The sequence below is a fragment of the Vulpes vulpes genome, chromosome 10 (genome assembly GCF_048418805.1).
Source record: "Vulpes vulpes isolate BD-2025 chromosome 10, VulVul3, whole genome shotgun sequence".
Lineage (NCBI taxonomy): Eukaryota > Metazoa > Chordata > Mammalia > Carnivora > Canidae > Vulpes > Vulpes vulpes.
Window position 1 is genome coordinate 93,606,070 of NC_132789.1, and position 17,950 is coordinate 93,624,019.

Genomic DNA, 17,950 nt, shown 5'->3' on the forward strand with positions numbered 1-17,950 from the left:
GATCGAGTCCCATATCAGGCTCCCTGCATGGAGCCTGCTTCTCCCTCTGCCTGTGTCTCTGCTTCTCTCTGTCTCTCATGAATAAATAAATAAAATCTTTTTTAAAGATGTAAGTGTACAGTCAATTACATGTGAAATCTGGGGATGAGAGTCTGTTAAAGTTTTCTGCTGTCTACCTAAAAGAAATGGAATGTAAAGCAGATTTCCAACATTACTGCCAATCGCCATTAATGAGACCATTATGAGGTGAGTAGGTTCATATAAAAAAACTTCACAGTTTTCTGCCCTCTTCAAACACTGGCTATATCTTATAGCAGATGAAGAAATTAAGGTAATAAACACAGACCAATTAGCAACACTCTGTAGTCCAGTTATTCAGTGTTCACAACCTGCAGAATAATATTACCTTTGCTCCATCAGGTGGTTTTTTTTTTTTTCATGTTAATTAGTATTGTGAAAAATACAACAATTTAAGAATTACAGGTTTTTTGGGGGGTTCCAATTTTCTAGTTAACCAAAAAGGGGAGGGAATTCACCTTTTTTTTGTTTTTTTTTAAATTCCTTTCCTTCCCTCTTAGAGAGGCTCTCTGGATTGTCATCTTTTCTGTTTTCCTACCTTTTCTTTAGTAACCCCTTGTGGCTGCAACTTGGCTACTTCATGCCTGTTTGTTAGTTTAAAAAGACTAAAGTGGAGAGTCCTACTGTGCTCTCAATTTCTCATTTCTAGCAGCAGCCTGCCCCCCACAAGGAGACACTGGGTGAGCAGCTGGGCCCGCAGGAGAAGGAGGGGTTAAATACATTCCCTTCGAACTTGTGTGATTCCCTGCCACTGCTTCCCACAATGCATCTGCAATACCTTTAGGTTTCCATTTCTACTAAAAAGCAAATCTCTGTCTCTTTCAAAGGAACATGAACATAAGTAACCGCCACCCTGGAAAGCTCTGTAGGGAGTTAAAGGGGGTCAGGGACTGGATGAATAGAATATAGATTGGAGGACGCAGGTGGAAGCTGTCTGAAATCTGTTTCTGGATGTTGCTCTCAGCAGTTCTCTATTAGTGAACAAATCATATAAGTCATGGGAAAGTAGTGTTAAAGACATTTTGGGAGAGAGAAAGAAGATACCGTGGAGGACTCCTCTCCTTTCCACCCACACACACCTTCTCTAGGCAAAGAACTAAAAGAGTGAACAACAGTGTGTTTCCTCTGCATTGTCCTTTTATGCTAATTATTGACCAAGTTGAGAAATAAACCAATATCCAGAATGACTCTTTGGATAGGAGGATAATCCGTTAAACATGTAAGCTAGTGCCCATGAATAGTATGAAGGAAAACACCTACACTGCACACTTCTCAAGGATTTGTTCATCAGTTCCTGCACTCCTTCCTTCCACTATTTTTTGAAAAGGCGCTCTGCGGGACTGCTGGTAGTGCTAAGACTATGTCTTTCACTCCCTATCCTTTGAAGCTGGAACCAGAAAGACAGCGAGTCCCAGAAGTCCCAGTTCCCCAGTGAGAGGTGCCCAAATAGGCCGCATCACAAGAAAGTCTGTGATGAACCCACCATGCATTCCCAGTCCACCGCCACCAGCTCAAGAGAGTAACTCAGACAGACCATCTACAGACCAGTCGTAGCCTGGTCGCCACCGGATGTCTACTAGCCATATCTGGAAACTACCTGGACTTTTCCATCTCATTCTGATTGCAAGAGAAGAAGTTAGTAATGGCCCACCCATGAGGGAACTCTTGCTTACCATCCTGGCATCATGAACACTTCCCCTACTTGCACTGTGCAGAATTCAAATAATGAGTTCTCTCCGACCTTGAAGTGGATGTGTTTTGATTGGAGAGGTTGGCCTGGCCAGGGCAGCAACTAAGGGTCAGAATTTTTGGCACTGAAAATTCAGTGTCCCAGGAAACCCTTCATCCGGGGTAAACTGGGGCAATTGGTCTTCCTGGGACTCAATGCTGGTGTAGCTGGGATTAGAAGGTCTCAATCTGGACAGCAGGAGAGACTAAACCCAGAGGAAAGGTAAATATACAAGGGGGTGGAGCCAGCCATCTGGCCGGTTGGATTTGCTCCTTGGAGGTAGGCAGACAGTAAATCAGCGCTGTACTGGAGCTGAATTTCAAAGCTCTAATCAAGATTCCCTAAATATCCTTTGGTCGTTGTTTAAAAAACTGTAAACAGAGACCAACTAGGGTTTGTGATTATCTACACACAGCTTTTTTGCTCCTCATTCTCCTTTGTCTCTGTAATCGTAGAGGGGAGAAAAATAAGGAGAGACTAGGGGTAGAGGTGGGGAGGAGACACTGAGGTCAAAGGTCTAGCGTTTGGTAAAGGTAGGAGAAAGTAGAAGATCCAAATGCCTGTGATCCTTTTTGATGAACGGACCACAGGAGTAATAACCATTATGGTAGAAGCTGTCTTCGAAGCTGCCTTATGTTAGAGTCACTTGCTCAAAAGTTTATCTACTCTGCTGTGACTAGTTGAGACGTGAAAAGGTGGGTGATGGGAAATTGAAGTATCTCTGACCTTGGATGTTCCGTCTCTGAGCCAGGTAGAGTGGGAGGTCATTTCCTTTCCATTGATCTACGGGGCAACGCTACCCCACTTTCTGTGAACTCTCTTCTTTAGTAGATGGTCCTGGCTTTTTTGGTAACAATACATCATTTTCCTTTGGGCACAATCTCAACTCCAAATGTGTGCTTTCAACTTGAAAACATCTTAAACTGAGGCACTCTGTCATTAGTTTAGGTGATTCACAGTGGTGAAGTAAACGTCTACTGTACAGTTTTTGTCAGTTTGTTGCATCATCACACAAAAATTTGGAGGTAAATTTGGAGGTAATGTTTGAGACAGTCCGATTTAAGATAAAGGCTGATATTGCAAATAAGTACCACAATTTTCCAAAGTCATTCTTCAAGGCCATGAAAATGGTGGCTGCCAATTGGAGAAAGCCATATCAAGATGCTGTGGCCCTAGACGACCGTGATCCTCAAACCCAAACTCTTGAAGATACAAGCTTTCAATTTCCCATGGTGACTGTGAACAAGTGGCTTCTCCATGCTGCTGCTTGTGCCTCAGAGTGTTCTGGGTCAGTAGAAGCAGGAAATTACTTATTAAACGATGATTAATGAGGTTCTTGACCAATATATAGACTAATGCAAATAACTTCCTACTTTATACTCCTTACACAGAACAGTCTATACATAGACGGCATTTCCCTAGAACCTCTCCTCCCTCCCTCCCTCAGAAGCAGACATAGAATTATCATAGTCCTGGGGATTTATTGCAAGCTCATTTCAATCTTTATCTTCTTGGGTAATTATATGCCGAGGTCAATGATGAGGAATCATTTATTTGTTTGTTTTTGGCCCATTTCAAGGAAGTCTAAGACACTTGGTTTGAGGCAAAGACAAATATTCCTGAGACCTAGAACTGATAGGTTCTTGGTTTTGTTGTTTGTTTAATCCTTGCAGATGAGATGAGCCAACCTTCTGCAGGGCATTTCCACGTGTCAACGGGTACATGTGTGAGCCAGTGTGTGTGTACACATGGGCGTAGGCACATCCCGTGAGGGACAGTGACAGAGGAGGGGACTGTAGGTTAGCACTGGGTCCTCTGTTCCAAACTGGCTACACAATCCTCAGGAAAGGAAATGAATGAGATTTACCACATCAGTTCCTAGGACTGTAGAGTCGTGTGTGTGTGTGTGTGTGTGTGTGTGTGTGTGTTAATCTTCTTTATTTAGCCCACATGACTAGCACATCTACTTTGTTCTGTTTCCATTTTGTGAAAAGAGGGTGGTGATAGCTGTTTAGCTTGTAGATTGAAGTTTGAAAGAGTCTGGAAATCCCTAAAATAAAGAGATGTGGGAGGTATTATTTCCTTGCAATGAACAAAGAATTTATATAACCCAATTGCTATCAGCATTTATTCAGTAATCTTCTCCTAACTTCAGATAGCTTTGTTTGCATAAGTTTTGAATACTTAGATTCCTGATTATCCTGTCATCAGTGCCATAATTCATTGGGTTGGAAAACAAATTTTGTTTTTGTATAATCATTTGCAGAATGATATAAGGCACACTGACTTAAATGATACAAATGTCCCCTTTCTAAAATTCTTTTCATTGTGGGCTTTTAAATTACTTTTAAAAATCAGTGGTTGTGAGCCGAGACCTCCGATCTTCTGACTAAAGTCGAGTTAGAGATTACCGGGTAATGGGATCGGAGCATATGTGAGCTTCCAGGAGCAGAACACAACAGTTCTACTACCCTAGAGTCTACTGAGTTTCCCAGTCACGTGGACCACCTGTATCATGAAGTCTTGGTGTGCTTGCTGAACATGCAGGGCCCCAGAAAAACTCAGACTTTGGGATATTTTGCATTCTCAAAAGTTTCCATAAGTGGTACTTAAGCATATTACATTTTGAGAATCAGTGTCCTACATTTGGAGTTGTGGTTAGCTCAGAGTCCCTTTCAGGAAGATCTTAGTATTTGCTGGCAGTAGAAAGTGGCAAAGAACCCAGAAACTGGATTTGACTCACATTTCATGGCACACTGTGTCTGTGTTTCCCTTAGTAGGCGCCTCCCTCCCCTAATTATGGATTTGTGAGTTCCATGCATTGTTGAGTACACTCGGGAGGTCCCGCACTTATTCTGGCCTCTTGGGGTTCCTAGCCGTGCTCTTAGGTTCCAGGGCAATTTGCTGGACTGTGTCAAGAATGAGGCTTAGAAATAAGCTGGGTCTCCCCTTTCCTCCACCAGAAGATTTCCTGAGGCTGTTCCAGGTGCCGTCAGAGAAACTCAGTACTGCTCGGGCTCTGCTTGGAAACCAAGTAGTGGGACTCCTGGTGTCGCCTGTCTAGCTCAACACTTCATGCAGAGCAGAAGCAATCAAGCTGCTCATTTCTTCCCCTCAAATGATCCCTTGTGCTCCCTGTTGATGAACAGACGACACGAAAGCCCATTTTGGTAGAGGCTGTCTTTGAAGCTGCCTTAGAGTCGCTTGCTCAAGATTTTACGGACTCAGTTGTGTCTAGTTGAGATGTGAGCAAGTCAAGCGCCAGGAAATTGAGTATCCATCCCTGACCGCAGATCCTGTCCTGCAATTCTGTTATTCTGGCCCTCCTGCAATTGTGTAGCTTCCGGAAGTTATTTCCTTTACTTTAGAGACTGCTGCCCTGAATAAATGGTTTGATCACATAGATGATTTAAGGTCTCTTTCAGTCCTGTTATTCTTAAAGGCATGCATAATCTTCCATCTGCCTCAGACTTTCCCCCAGAGTGTGTTTTCCTAAAAGATGATGTCTGCGGTCAGAGGGGCCTTTTAATTGGCGCTTTGAAAGGTTCCACCTTTTCTGAGATAATTGCCTGCAACTGGGGTTAGCAAGACAGTGAGGCACTTTATCCTTTATCACTTGCTGTGAATGAAATGGACTGGGATCGTGCTCAGCAGGTGCCAGGGGAAAGTGCTTTCCTCGCTGGATGTCAGCAGGCGCTACTCCTCTCGCAGGAGAGGGAGGAAGGAAGGGGTGATGGACTCCAGCTGAACAGGCAAAGTGGATGCCTGTAGGAAAAACGTCCCACCCAGATCACCCTAAGGAGATCTTTCTACTCTCCTTGACTATAGAATAGTATTTCACCAACCAAGATTACGTAAATTAATGGGGTTTGTATGTAGTATTCCAAAATCTTCCATTCCACCATAACATATTCTTTTTTTTTTTTTCACCATAACATATTCTTAATGGAACTTGTTTTCTTCAGTATGATTTAGATGAGATTTATAAGAAAATCCAAAAGGCCAATACTTAGCAGGTTTTCATATATGTCTTGGGAAGGCTCTGATTATTTGCATCACAAATAACTTCATCTTCTGGGCCCAGGAGCAAGCAGTTTTCTTATATTGCTAATGATCTGTATCAGTGGACAGTAGTGACACATATATGCAGCTTACCACATGCGAGGCGATGGTCTAAGTACTCAATGTGCATTAACTCACTTTAAACTCTCAGCAACCTGATGACATAGATATTATTATTGCCCTTTTACAGTTGGTCTAGCTGAGGCACAGAGTGGTAAATATGTTGTCTAGGGGACAACAGTTAGCAAGTGGTAGAGCCAGAAAAGTGTAGATCACTGCTACTCAAAGTGTGGTCCCTGGACCAGCAGCATGGGCCTCACCTGAGAGGTGGATAGGACGCCCAACCCAGAACTTTGGAATCAGAATCTGCACTTTCACAAGACTCTGTGTGATTCATATGGACATTAACGTTTAAAAACCACTGGCTTAGATAATGTTGAATTATTTCTCTTCATACCCATAACCTGCTTATGGCTTTAGACTTTGGGAAATAAAGTGTAGTTGGCTGGCTTATTAGGAAAAAAATGGGATTTGAGAATGATTTTTGTGTCCTCTCCCCAGTACCTCTCTCCTCTGGTTAATCATATGCTCGAGCAAAAACAAAACAAAACAAAAAAACTTATTTTCCTTAATAGTTTCTTAAGAAAAAAAGTTTAGGGATCCCTGGGTGGCGCAGCGGTTTGGCGCCTGCCTTTGGCCCAGGGCGCGATCCTGGAGACCCGGGATCGAATCCCACGTCGGGCTCCCGGTGCATGGAGCCTGCTTCTCCCTCTGCCTGTGTCTCTGCCTCTCTCTCTCTCTGACTATCATAAATAAATAAAAAAAAAAAAAAAAAAAAAAAAAAAAACTTAAAAAAAAAAAAAGTTTAAAAAGTTATCAGATTCATATAATATGCAGGCCACTTTCATCTCATCATGGCAAACCTTATGGAAGAGGTACTGTTGACCCCAAATTACAGATGAGAAGACGGAAGTTAGAAAGGTTAAGGGACGCCTGGGTGGCTCAGGTGGTTGAGCATGGGACTCTTGGCTTCTGTTTAGGTGCGATTTCAGGGTTCTGGGATGGAGCCGCACATTGACCTCAGCACAGAGTCTGCTTGTCCCTCTCCCTTGCCCTGTGTCCCCATTCACATGCTCTCTCTCATCCCTCTCTCCTAAATAAATAAAATCTTGAAAAGAAAAAAAAAAAAAAAGAAGATAGGTTAAGGAGAAAAGCCAAGACTGACACCTAAGTTTCCTAAGTCCTTGCTTCTTGAAGCAGGAGCTTCATGTTTATTTGTTTCCTAGGAGGTAGCCTGGTGTCTCGTTTACAGTAAACAATCAGCTAAGCTTTGACAGAAAGAAAAATATTTTTTAAACCCTGTTCCAACAACAACAACAAAAATTTTTTTTGCTTCCTCCTAAGCATTTGTCCCTGATTTCAAGAAGTGATAGTTATGTAACCTACAAGGGATCAACTTTGGAAAATTAAATGAAGGCCCAGAAAGGCAAATAAATGCTTCTCCTTCCCACCTTAGTTCTTTTAATAAGAGTGTTTATTGTTCTAAAAAACCCCAAAAAATAATCCCTCCCCCCACCAAAAAGAAACAACAGAGTATGGGACAAAGCATATCCTGCTTTTCAAAGTGTAGCAGCAACTTTTTTTTCCTCGCAAATCACAGTGGTGATGATGTAGATTACCAACGAGTTTAGGTAAGATTGATTTAGAACTGCTGTCCCTTGTAGATAAATTTTGATTCAGGCAAATCAAATGCTATGTCTACAGAATAAAATGCAGATTAGCCAACCAAAAGTGACAGGGCCATTAAAATGTATAAGATTTTGTCATGAATTAGTTTTCAAAAATGTAAAATATTTGCTTCGTGAATGATGTGATGAGACACCAGCTGAATTTCCAGTAGGACACTTTTATTCTTTCTTCAAATAGGAAACCACTGGCAGTTCAGTGTGAAGTCATTTTCTATTTTTAAAGTAATTGAATTTGAAACATAACTATTAGTGTGACAGCTTCACGGGGCAAAAAATGAGATGAATAAATGGGTCTGAAACCCAAGCTAATGGAGCAGTGCTTTTCAAAATTACATACACATTTATGTACTTCTCCTACCACTTATAGTTTCATTCATCATATTGGGTTTTGGCCATTTCCTTGAGAGTATTTCCAGTTCTAATATATTTGTAGCAGAAATCCCATGCTGTGATCACTCCTTTGTATGGTAAGATTCTATAATATTCCTGGTTTACGTGAGCAGATTTTCTAGTAGGTATATGATGGCTGACTAAATACATTAATTTTTTATTCAGTCAGTAATCTGAAAATAATGCACATAAATGTGTCATATAAATAGGGGGCAAGTGGAGGCTTCCATCCTTCTGATCAAGGCTGTGTAAGCCTTCAGCAAGCCACTTAGCTCTCTGACCCTCAGTATTTCCATCTGAAAAATGATAGGTTAAATTAGATAATCGTTTATGCTGCCTTTTAAATGTAACATCCCATATTAATTATTCCATCTCTCTCTTTAATTTGGACCAAGTGGGAATTTATGAAAAAGTCTGAATGAAAGGATGTATTTCTTTTCTTTTAAAAAATTTTAATTACAGTATAGTTAACACAGTGTTATATTAGTTTCAGGTGTACAATATGGTGATTATACATTGCTCAGTGCTCACTGTGATAAGTGTACTCTAATCTCCATCTATTTTACCCATTTCCCCACCCACCTTTCCTCTGGTCACCATCAGTTCTCTATTGTTGAGTCTGTTTTTTGGTTTGTCTCTTTTTTGCTTTGTTTGTTTCTTAAATTTCACATCTGAGTGAAATCATACGGTATTTGTCTTTCTCTGATTTATTTTGCTTAGCATTATATACTCTCTAAATCCATCCATGATGCTACAAATGACAAGATTTCATTCTTTCTTATGGCTGAATGATATCCCATTACACACACATACACACACACATACACACACACACTCCACATCTTCTTTATTCATTCATTTATCGATGGACACTGGGCTGCTTCCGTAATGTGGCTGTAGTAAATAATGCTGCAATAAACATAGGGGTGCATATATCATTTCGAATTAATGTTTTTGTATTCCTTGGGTAAACTGTAGCATGATTACTGGATCATAGGGTAGCTCCATTTATAATTTTTTGAGAAATCCCCATACTGTTTTCCACAGTGGCTGCATCAGTTCGCATTCCTACCAACAGCATGCAAGGGTTCCTTTTTCTCCACATCCTCATCAACAGTTGTTTTTTCTTGTGTTTTTTATTATAGTTGCTTTGAAAGGTGTGAAGTGATATCTTATTGTAGTTTTGATTTGCATTTCCCTGATGAACAGTCATGTTGAGTATCTTTTCATGTGTCTGTTGGCCATTGATCGTATATATTCTGTGGAGAAATGTCTGTTCATTTTTAATTGGGTTATTATTATATTTTTTGGTGTTGAGCTGTATACATTCTTTATATATTTTGGACACTAACCCTTTTTTGGATATGTCATTTGCAAATATCTCCTCCTATTCAGTGGGTTGTCTTTTAGTTTTGTTGATTATTTCCTTTGCTGTGCAGAAGTTTTTTATTTTAATGTAGTTCCAATAGTTTAGTTTATTTTTGCTTTTGTTTCTCTTGCCTCGGGAGGCATAACTAGAAAAATGTTGCTTTAGCTGATGTCAGAGAAATTACTGCCTGTGCTCTCTTCTAGGATTTTTATGGTTTCCGGTCCTTAATCCATTTTGTGTGCCCTATAAAAGAGTGATCCAATTTCATTATTTTGCATAAAGCTGTCCAGTTTTCCCAAAACCATTTGGTAAAGAGACTCTCCTTTTCCCACTGCACATTCTTGCCTCCTTTGTCAAAAATGATTTGACCATATAATCACGGGGTTCTTTCTGGGCCCTCTATTCTGTTCCACTGATTGATGTGTCTATTTTTGTGCCAATACCATACTGTTTTGATTACTACAGCTTTTTAATATATGTTGAGATACAGGATTGTGGTACCTCCAGTTTTGTTCTTCGTTTTCAAGATTGCTTTTAGCTATTCAGGGTCTTTTGTGCTTTTGTATGCATTTTAGAATTATTTATTCTAGTTCCGTGAAAAATGCTGTTGGTATTTTGATAGAGATTGCATTAAATCTGTAGCTTCGAGTATTGAAATTTTAACAGTATTTGTTCTTCCAGTCCACAAGTATGGATTATCTTTCCATTTGTTTGTGTCATCTTCAATTTGAAAGATTGTATTTTTAAATGAATGTTATTTTTAAACTTTAAAACATCATAAGACCTAAAACTGGGTAAGCTGGGGTTGTGTTTTATTTTTTTAAACAAATGTTTTAAAAGTACATGACCATGCTCTAAAATATTTTTTAACTTTATTCATAGTTTTGTTTATGATATTAGTTTTCATGGTCAGATCCCTGTAATGCAAAAATAACATCTATAAAATCTCCTCACTATGCAATAGAACTTAACAAATTGCTAGTAAATCCTTTGTGGTAGAATAAGCCAGCAAATAAAATGTTTTAAAAGTATAGATGATTAATTTGCCCTATCAGATTAAACCCACAGTTATCAAAAACATATGGATTATAGAAAGCAGAACAGTGTTTGACTTTGGGAGGACTGACTGGAAAAGAGCATTAAGGAACTTTTTAGGGTGATGAAAATGTACACTATCTTGATCTAAAAAGTAAATACATAGACACAGCGTTCAGTTTGTAAAGTGTGATCAAGCTTAATGAACTTTATAAAGTATATGTTGTTAAAAAACAAAATTCAACTGAGTAAATTTTAAAGACCTTATTGGCTATACCCAATGATTCATGAACTGGGAAACATCCAGTCTAGCAGATAGAAAGGAGCTCCGAGGAGCTGTAGAAAATGGAAGACTTTTATAGGCAGAAGGAAGCAAGAATGTGGAACTTATACTAGGCAAAGTTTGGTTATTGCAGGTTTACTTTCCTTTAGGGGATTGCAGGCACCTATCAGATGATCAGATGGCTCTTGATGGGCCAGTTGAAGATCCACTTCTGAGAGACCTTATGTTGTTTGAACCAAGTCTCAGTTTGGTGAGGTAAGACTTTCCATGAGTGACTCCATTTGGGGCCTCATTTGTTTTTAACAGTTACACATCAACCTCCTGTTAAAGTTTTAAAGGTTGTACTCACTGACAATTTTTTCAAAAAGAAAACTGCAAATTGCAAACATATTCATTGCAAACTGAATACATTCTAAAATCCGCCTATAACGTAGACGATAATTTATGCTCTATTTCTAGCATTCAAAAAGAAAAGAAATGAACAGGAAAAACAAAACAAAGTGTGTGCTTTAGTTTTGTGGAGTGCAATGTGATATAGTTTTCCTCCTTTCTACTTGCTTTTACGTTATTTCTTAAGGCCTTTGGAATTAGATTTGTGTTCCCTTTCAATACCACACTGTGCTGTGATGGATATTTAGATAAACAAATAAGACAACAAGATAACCTATAATGTTCTAACCAGAGCAACAGATTATAAGCTTCTAGGAGAAAAAGAGCATCTTGTTCATGTTCATGTTTATTTTCGTATCCTCCAAAGCTCCTGGCCACGTTTTTATTTTTATTTACTTATTTATTTTTTAGTAATCTCTGCACCTAACAGACTCAACTTGAGGTTCAACAGTCCCATGCCCTTTCTTTTTTTCTTTTAAAGATTTATTTATTTATTTATTTATTTATTTATTTATTTATTTGAGAGAGAAAGCAAGCAGAGGGAGGGGCAGAGGGAAAGGCAGAGAAAGAATCTCAAACACACTCCTGCTGAGCGAGGTACCTGACATGGGTCTCGATCTCATGACCCTGAGATGATGACCGGAGCTGAAACCAAGTTGGATGTTTAACCAGCTGAGGCACCCAGGCACCCCTCTCATGCTCCTTCTGACTAAATCAGCCAGGCACCCCTCCTGGTCCAGTGTTTAGTATTCAGTAGGGATTCAATTTATATTTGTTAAATTGAATTTTAAAGCATTATGATAAAAATTTAGTTTCAAAAATTATTTTTTAAAAGAAAAATATTAAAATTTGATAGAAGAATAAAAATTGATGAGTGGCCAAATTAGATAAGTGGTCAAAGTACACTAAGTAAATGCACACTGAATCAGCTCATAGAATGATCGAGCCTTTAGGGTGCCTGGGTGGCTCAGCTGGTTAAGCATCTGACTCTCGGTTTTGGCTCAAGTCATGATCTCAGGGTCCCTACATCAGGCTCCATGCTCAGCTGGGACTCTGCTTGAAATTCCCACCCTCTGTACCTCCCCCTACATGTGTGCACCCACTCTCTCTCTAAAATAAATAAATCTTTTAAAAAATATAGAAGAGTAGAGTCTTTATCTTCAACCTACCGATTCCACTCTTTGTAAATATACCACAAGAAAACAATAGGGAGAGAAAGAATTTATGCAAAAGTATCCATGTAGCTTTATTATAAGAGTAAAAATTTGGAAATTAAATACAAAATACAGGAGAATATGAAGTTACTCTAAATCAATATACTGAAATCTATCAAAGATGACAACTTGGAATTATGTAAATACATGAAACTAAGTATACACTGACACAAATGAGAAGAAACTTTAAGTTGTCAATGAAGAAACACAGTTGCGAGTGACAGAAAAACCTAACCTACAGTGGATTAAGGAAAAGAGGAAATTTATTGGCTGACAGAAGTGAAAAGTTTAAGAAACACAATATCGCTTCAAAAGGGTTCATTGACCTAACAAAAAATATGTAGCTATAAACCTTTCAGGAAAAGACCTAGGAGAAAAATCTAGGTGATCTTGGGTTTGGTGATGAGTTTTTAGATACAACATCAAAAGCATAATCCATGAAAGAAAAAATTGATTGGTTGTGCTTCATTAAAAGTAAAAAGTTCCTCTGTATAAAAGACAATGCTAAGAAAACGAAAAGACAAGTCACAGATGGAGGAAAAAAACATCTACAAAAGGACTTGTGTCTAAAAATACAGAACTTTAAAGCTCAACAATAAGAAAACAAAAAAACCCAATTATAAAATAGGCAAACATTATGAACAGACATCTCAACAAGGAAGATATACAGATGGCAAATAAGTACGTGAACATTAGTCATTAAGGAACTGTGAACTCAAACAGCAGTGAGACATAACTACATACCTATTAGAATGGCTGAAAGTAAAAGACAACAAAACAAAACAAAACCACCCCCGAAAAACAGACAAAAACAAATACTGACAAGGATGCCAAAGCAATAGGCATGCTACCCCTTGCTGACGGGGATGCAAAATGGTGCAGCTGCTTTGGAAGACAGTTTGGCAGTTTCTTACAAAGCTAAATATAGTCTTGTCATATGATCCAGCAATCATATTCCTAGGTGTTTACCAAATTAATTTGAAAACATATCCGCACAAGGGCCAGCACCCAAATGTTTATAGAGGCTTTTTTCAGAGGGGCAAAAACCCCAGGCAACCAAGATGTCCTTCAACAGGTGAATAGATAAATGGTGGAACATCCAGACAAGGGAATATTTATTTCTAAAAAGACATGAGCTATCAAGTAATGAAAAGACCTGAAGGAAACTTAATGCATATTGGCAAGTGGAAGAAGCCAATCTGAGAAGGCTGTATCCTATATGATTCCAGCTCCATGACATTCAGGAAAAGGCAAAATTATAGAAACAGTGAAAAGATCAGTGGTTGCTAGGAGCTCAGGGAGAGAAAAGGAAGAAATGATTAAGTGAAGTTCAAGGGATTTTTAGAGTGGGGAACTAGTGTGTACAATACGCTGATGGTGAATTCATGGCCTTATGAACTGGTCAATGGACTTTACAGCCCAAGAGCAAACCTTGATGTATACAGACTTTTGAAAAAATCATTTAGGAAGTTGGGGGATTCCAGGAAGGAATTCAGACTGCAACAAAAGAGTCCAACTGAGGGGCACCTGGGTGGGTCAGTGGTTGAGCATCTGCCTTTGGCTCAGGTCGTGATCCCAGAGTCCTGGGATCAAGTCCCGCATCAGGCTTCTTCGGGGAGCCTACTTCTCCCTCTGCCTGTGTCTCTGCCTCTCTCTGTGTGTCTCTCATGAATAAAGAAATGAAATTAAAAAAAAAAAAGTCTAGCTGAAGGGGGTGGGAGGGAAAGATGCTGACCCAAGTAACTTTGGAAATGAGTGGAGTCTGTATGTCTAAAGGCAAAAGGGACTGCAAGGAGGCACTGTCCTCTAGTTGATAAGTTTGTTCCGATGGAACACAGCTTAATAATTTTTTTTAAAGTTTTATTCATCCATTTGACACAGGAGCACAAGCAGGAGTAGTGACAGGCAGAGGGAGAGGGAGAAGCAGGCTTCCTGCTGAGTGGGGAGCCCGATGCAGTGTTTGATACCAGGACCCCGGATCATGACCTGAGCTGAAGGCAGGCGCTTCACTGACTGAGCCACCCAGGCGCCCCAGGTTAACAATTCCGATAGCTGTATGCAGGTATATTGGAACTGAACAAGTAAGGGGATGGCAAATAGTTGGAGCCAGGTTTCTCATGATCGAAGTGGGAATTAATAGATACACAAGAGCATAAGCTTATAAGATATGTTCATGATTCAAAATTATAAAAGAAACAAAATGAAATTTAGTTTATTTCTTGTAGACTTATCACAATTAGTCATATTGTTTAATGACATGTTATTATAATTCCACACACACATACCATTCAGATCATTTAAAGCAGGTGGAAGGAACAAAATGCAAGCAGACAATTGCACGAGGCTTAATATACATCTTGATCAAATTTTTATTAACCGAATACATCAGGTTTATAAAAATACAGGAAGACTAAACTGGTAATAATTCAAATTTGATCAAAAGTATACTTTACATCAAAGCAGTTCCCCTTACACACACATAAACTTTATGATATAAAAATGTTCATTGGTGAAAGTTAGCTGAGATGTACTGCAGACGGGGTTGTCTCAGATCTGTTTATGGCAGCACAGTGTTGATGCCCAGACTGTGTGCATAAGAGTAGCAATATCCTATAAAATAACCGTATGTGATGATGATCTCATTCTTCCATCCATTATGTGAGTATCGTATGTGAACATCATAGAGGTGAGGGATAAAGTGTAAAATTCCCTGTGAAAGTATACACGAAAAACTCTTTACCTGTAACAATCATCCGTTTTCCTACTGTAGTAGAGATTGGCTCTCGAAAGGACACAGATGCCATGGCTAAGGCCTTAACTGTGCCGCTGGGCTTTCTCCCTCAGCTTCCTCGTAGCAGTTTGTCCCAGAAGGACTCCAAGACTCTACAGTCTCTGTTCTCCCCGTGTGTGACCCAGACTTTGTGGTTGCTAAGGACTCTTTACGACGGGGATGTAACAATATTCCTTCTAACAAAGTTCTGTATTCTAGTCTCCCAGAACAGATGGATACAGCTGTACTATTCCCAGGGACTGCATCTAAAAATATCTTTTTCAAATCTGTCAGTATTAAGTCAAAACAGACCCATTCAAGTACTAGATCTAGAGCAGACTTATGTCACAGATGACCTGGGAGCCGCAGCCAAGACTTCTTCCGATATTTCCCAAAGAATGTTCTGCAGAGGCATTTTATTATAAACAAAACAAACAAAAATCAACAGGCAAAGCCCACAGATCATTATTAAATGCATTTGAGAAATACTGGCTAGATAAAATACATTACAAAATTAGATTAAGGAGTGAATAATTGCATCTGTATCCGTATCTATGTATCTTCCCAGCCCCAATTCCGATACTTCTAATATGTGCCTTGGTCATGGCAATTTATTTATGGTTTGCATAATACGTAATGCTCTTTTATTCTTCTCAGCCTTTACACATACAATTCATTCTTCCTATAATGTTCCTAGGCAAATATTTCTTGTCATCTGAGGGCCAGAGCCCACATCTCCACTTCCAGGAAGATGCCTGCAGACATGACTATTTTCTCTTTCATGACCCTTATACCTATCTTTTAAACTCTTACCATTTGTTTTAATTGGCTAATTTTTTTGTAATTTTTATTTATTTATGATAGTCACAGAGAGAGAGAGAGAGAGGCAGAGATACAGGCAGAGGGAGAAGCAGGCTCCATGCACCGGGAGCCCGACGTGGGATTCGATCCCGGGTCTCCAGGATCGCGCCCTGGGCCAAAGGCAGGCGCCAAACCGCTGCGCCAACCAGGGATCCCTAATTGGCTAATTTAATTGTTTGCCACCCCACTAGAATCTAACTCTCAAGAGTTCATGGGAAAAGCATCTTTATTCATCTTTTCGATTTCCAGAGACTTCCATGCAAGAGATGTTTAATAAATTTTTGTGAGGTGGATACATGAATGAACAGCTCATTTCAGCCTGCTGAGAAATATGGTACTGATAATCCATGAAATAGAAATTTTCACGATAATTTCAAGTTCCACACTAAATAGATGAAAAGGCAATACCTTTTGTTTGTTGAACAAATTAAAATAAAACCGGTCTTGGGGATCCCTGGGTGGTGCAGCGGTTTGGCGCCTGCCTTTGGCCCAGGGCGCGATCCTGGAGACCCGGGATCAAATCCCATGTCGGGCTCCCGGTGCATGGAGCCTGCTTCTCCCTCTGCCTGTGTCTCTGCCTCTCTCTCTCTCTCTCTCTCTCTGTGACTATCATAAATAAATAAAAATTAAAAAAAATAAATAAAATAAAATAAAACCGGTCTTTGTTGACTGTGGACAGGTTTGGTAGCATGGTAGACAGAGAGATGCACCAGCGGTCCCCCTTCCAGGAAGGGCCTGCCCCCTTGCTGCAGGAGATGCAGTCAGCACACAGCCTCCGGGGTCTGCCTTAGCAGAGCTCTTCTGTTGAGGGGGTCGAGCCCTTTCGGGGGCAGCGTGTCAGGTGACTAGGTGAGCTGGGAGTATAGTGGCCCATCATTTCTGTCTGCCACAGGACAAGTATTTTGCCTGATGGGCCAAGGTTTTGTTGAGCCCATCACAGTTCAACTTCTCCCTCTGCCCAATCCTGTTTCGTTTCTTTTATTTATTTATTTATTTATTTATTTATTTATTTATTTATTTATTTTAGGATTTTATTTATTTATTCATGAGAGACCCAGAGAGAGAGGCAGACACCTAGGCAGAGGGAGAGGCAAATTCCCTGCAGGGAGCCCAATGCGGGACTCAATCCCAGTACCGTGGGATCAAGACTTGAGCTGAAGGTAGATGCTCAACCACTGAGCCACCTACATGCCCCCCCAATTCTCCAATTCTGTTTCTGCCTCTTTCTGCTCACAGGTAGAGATCTCAAATAACCACCTTGCCCACCAACTTCCAGAAAACCTGATGTGTCAGGACCAGACAGCATAGACATACACGCACAGACGTGTTATACAGGAAGGCCCCTCATTGTAACCACTGAACCTTTCCAATCTGAAACCGATTCCATTTCCCCCATGGAGGCAAGTAGACTCAGTCCTTGTTTTCCTACTGATTGATCTTCTCTGGGGTCACTTGCTTTGGTCCTGACCTGCACTGCACTCTTGTCCTCTCTATTGGCCCTCTCTGCAGTTTCAGCAGCTTTTCTGCTCTATCTGAAGTTACCTAGTTCTGGTTATTACGGTCAAGGGTTCTCTATCCCTGGCTGAAAACTTCTCTTGGAAAACTTTCTGTTTGTGTCCTTGGACCTTTCATTTTCCAAGATTGAGCTGTCCAAATTTGAAACAAGCTAGTGGAAGATAGGAACCTGCCCATTTGCCTCTGTCACTTGTGGTCTTCGTGGTGCTGGGTCGAGAAAGGAAGGACGAAGCTGGATGAGGAAAAGTAATTCTTTAGGAAAATAAAGGAGATCTTGGCTGTGGGCCGAGGACCTCCCATTAACCCATCATGGGAAACACAGGCTTCCCCTCTGCCTTAGAAACTGTTGCAAACGTTATATTTCTCGTTGCTCACGGTCAACAATTCTGATGGCAAAGGGCTGCGGGGAAGGGAAAGTAGAGGAGAAAAACCAGTTCTCTGATTCCACAAACTCAGTACAATTTTTTTTTTCATTTTTTGGGGGGATTTTAGAAATTATTTTTACA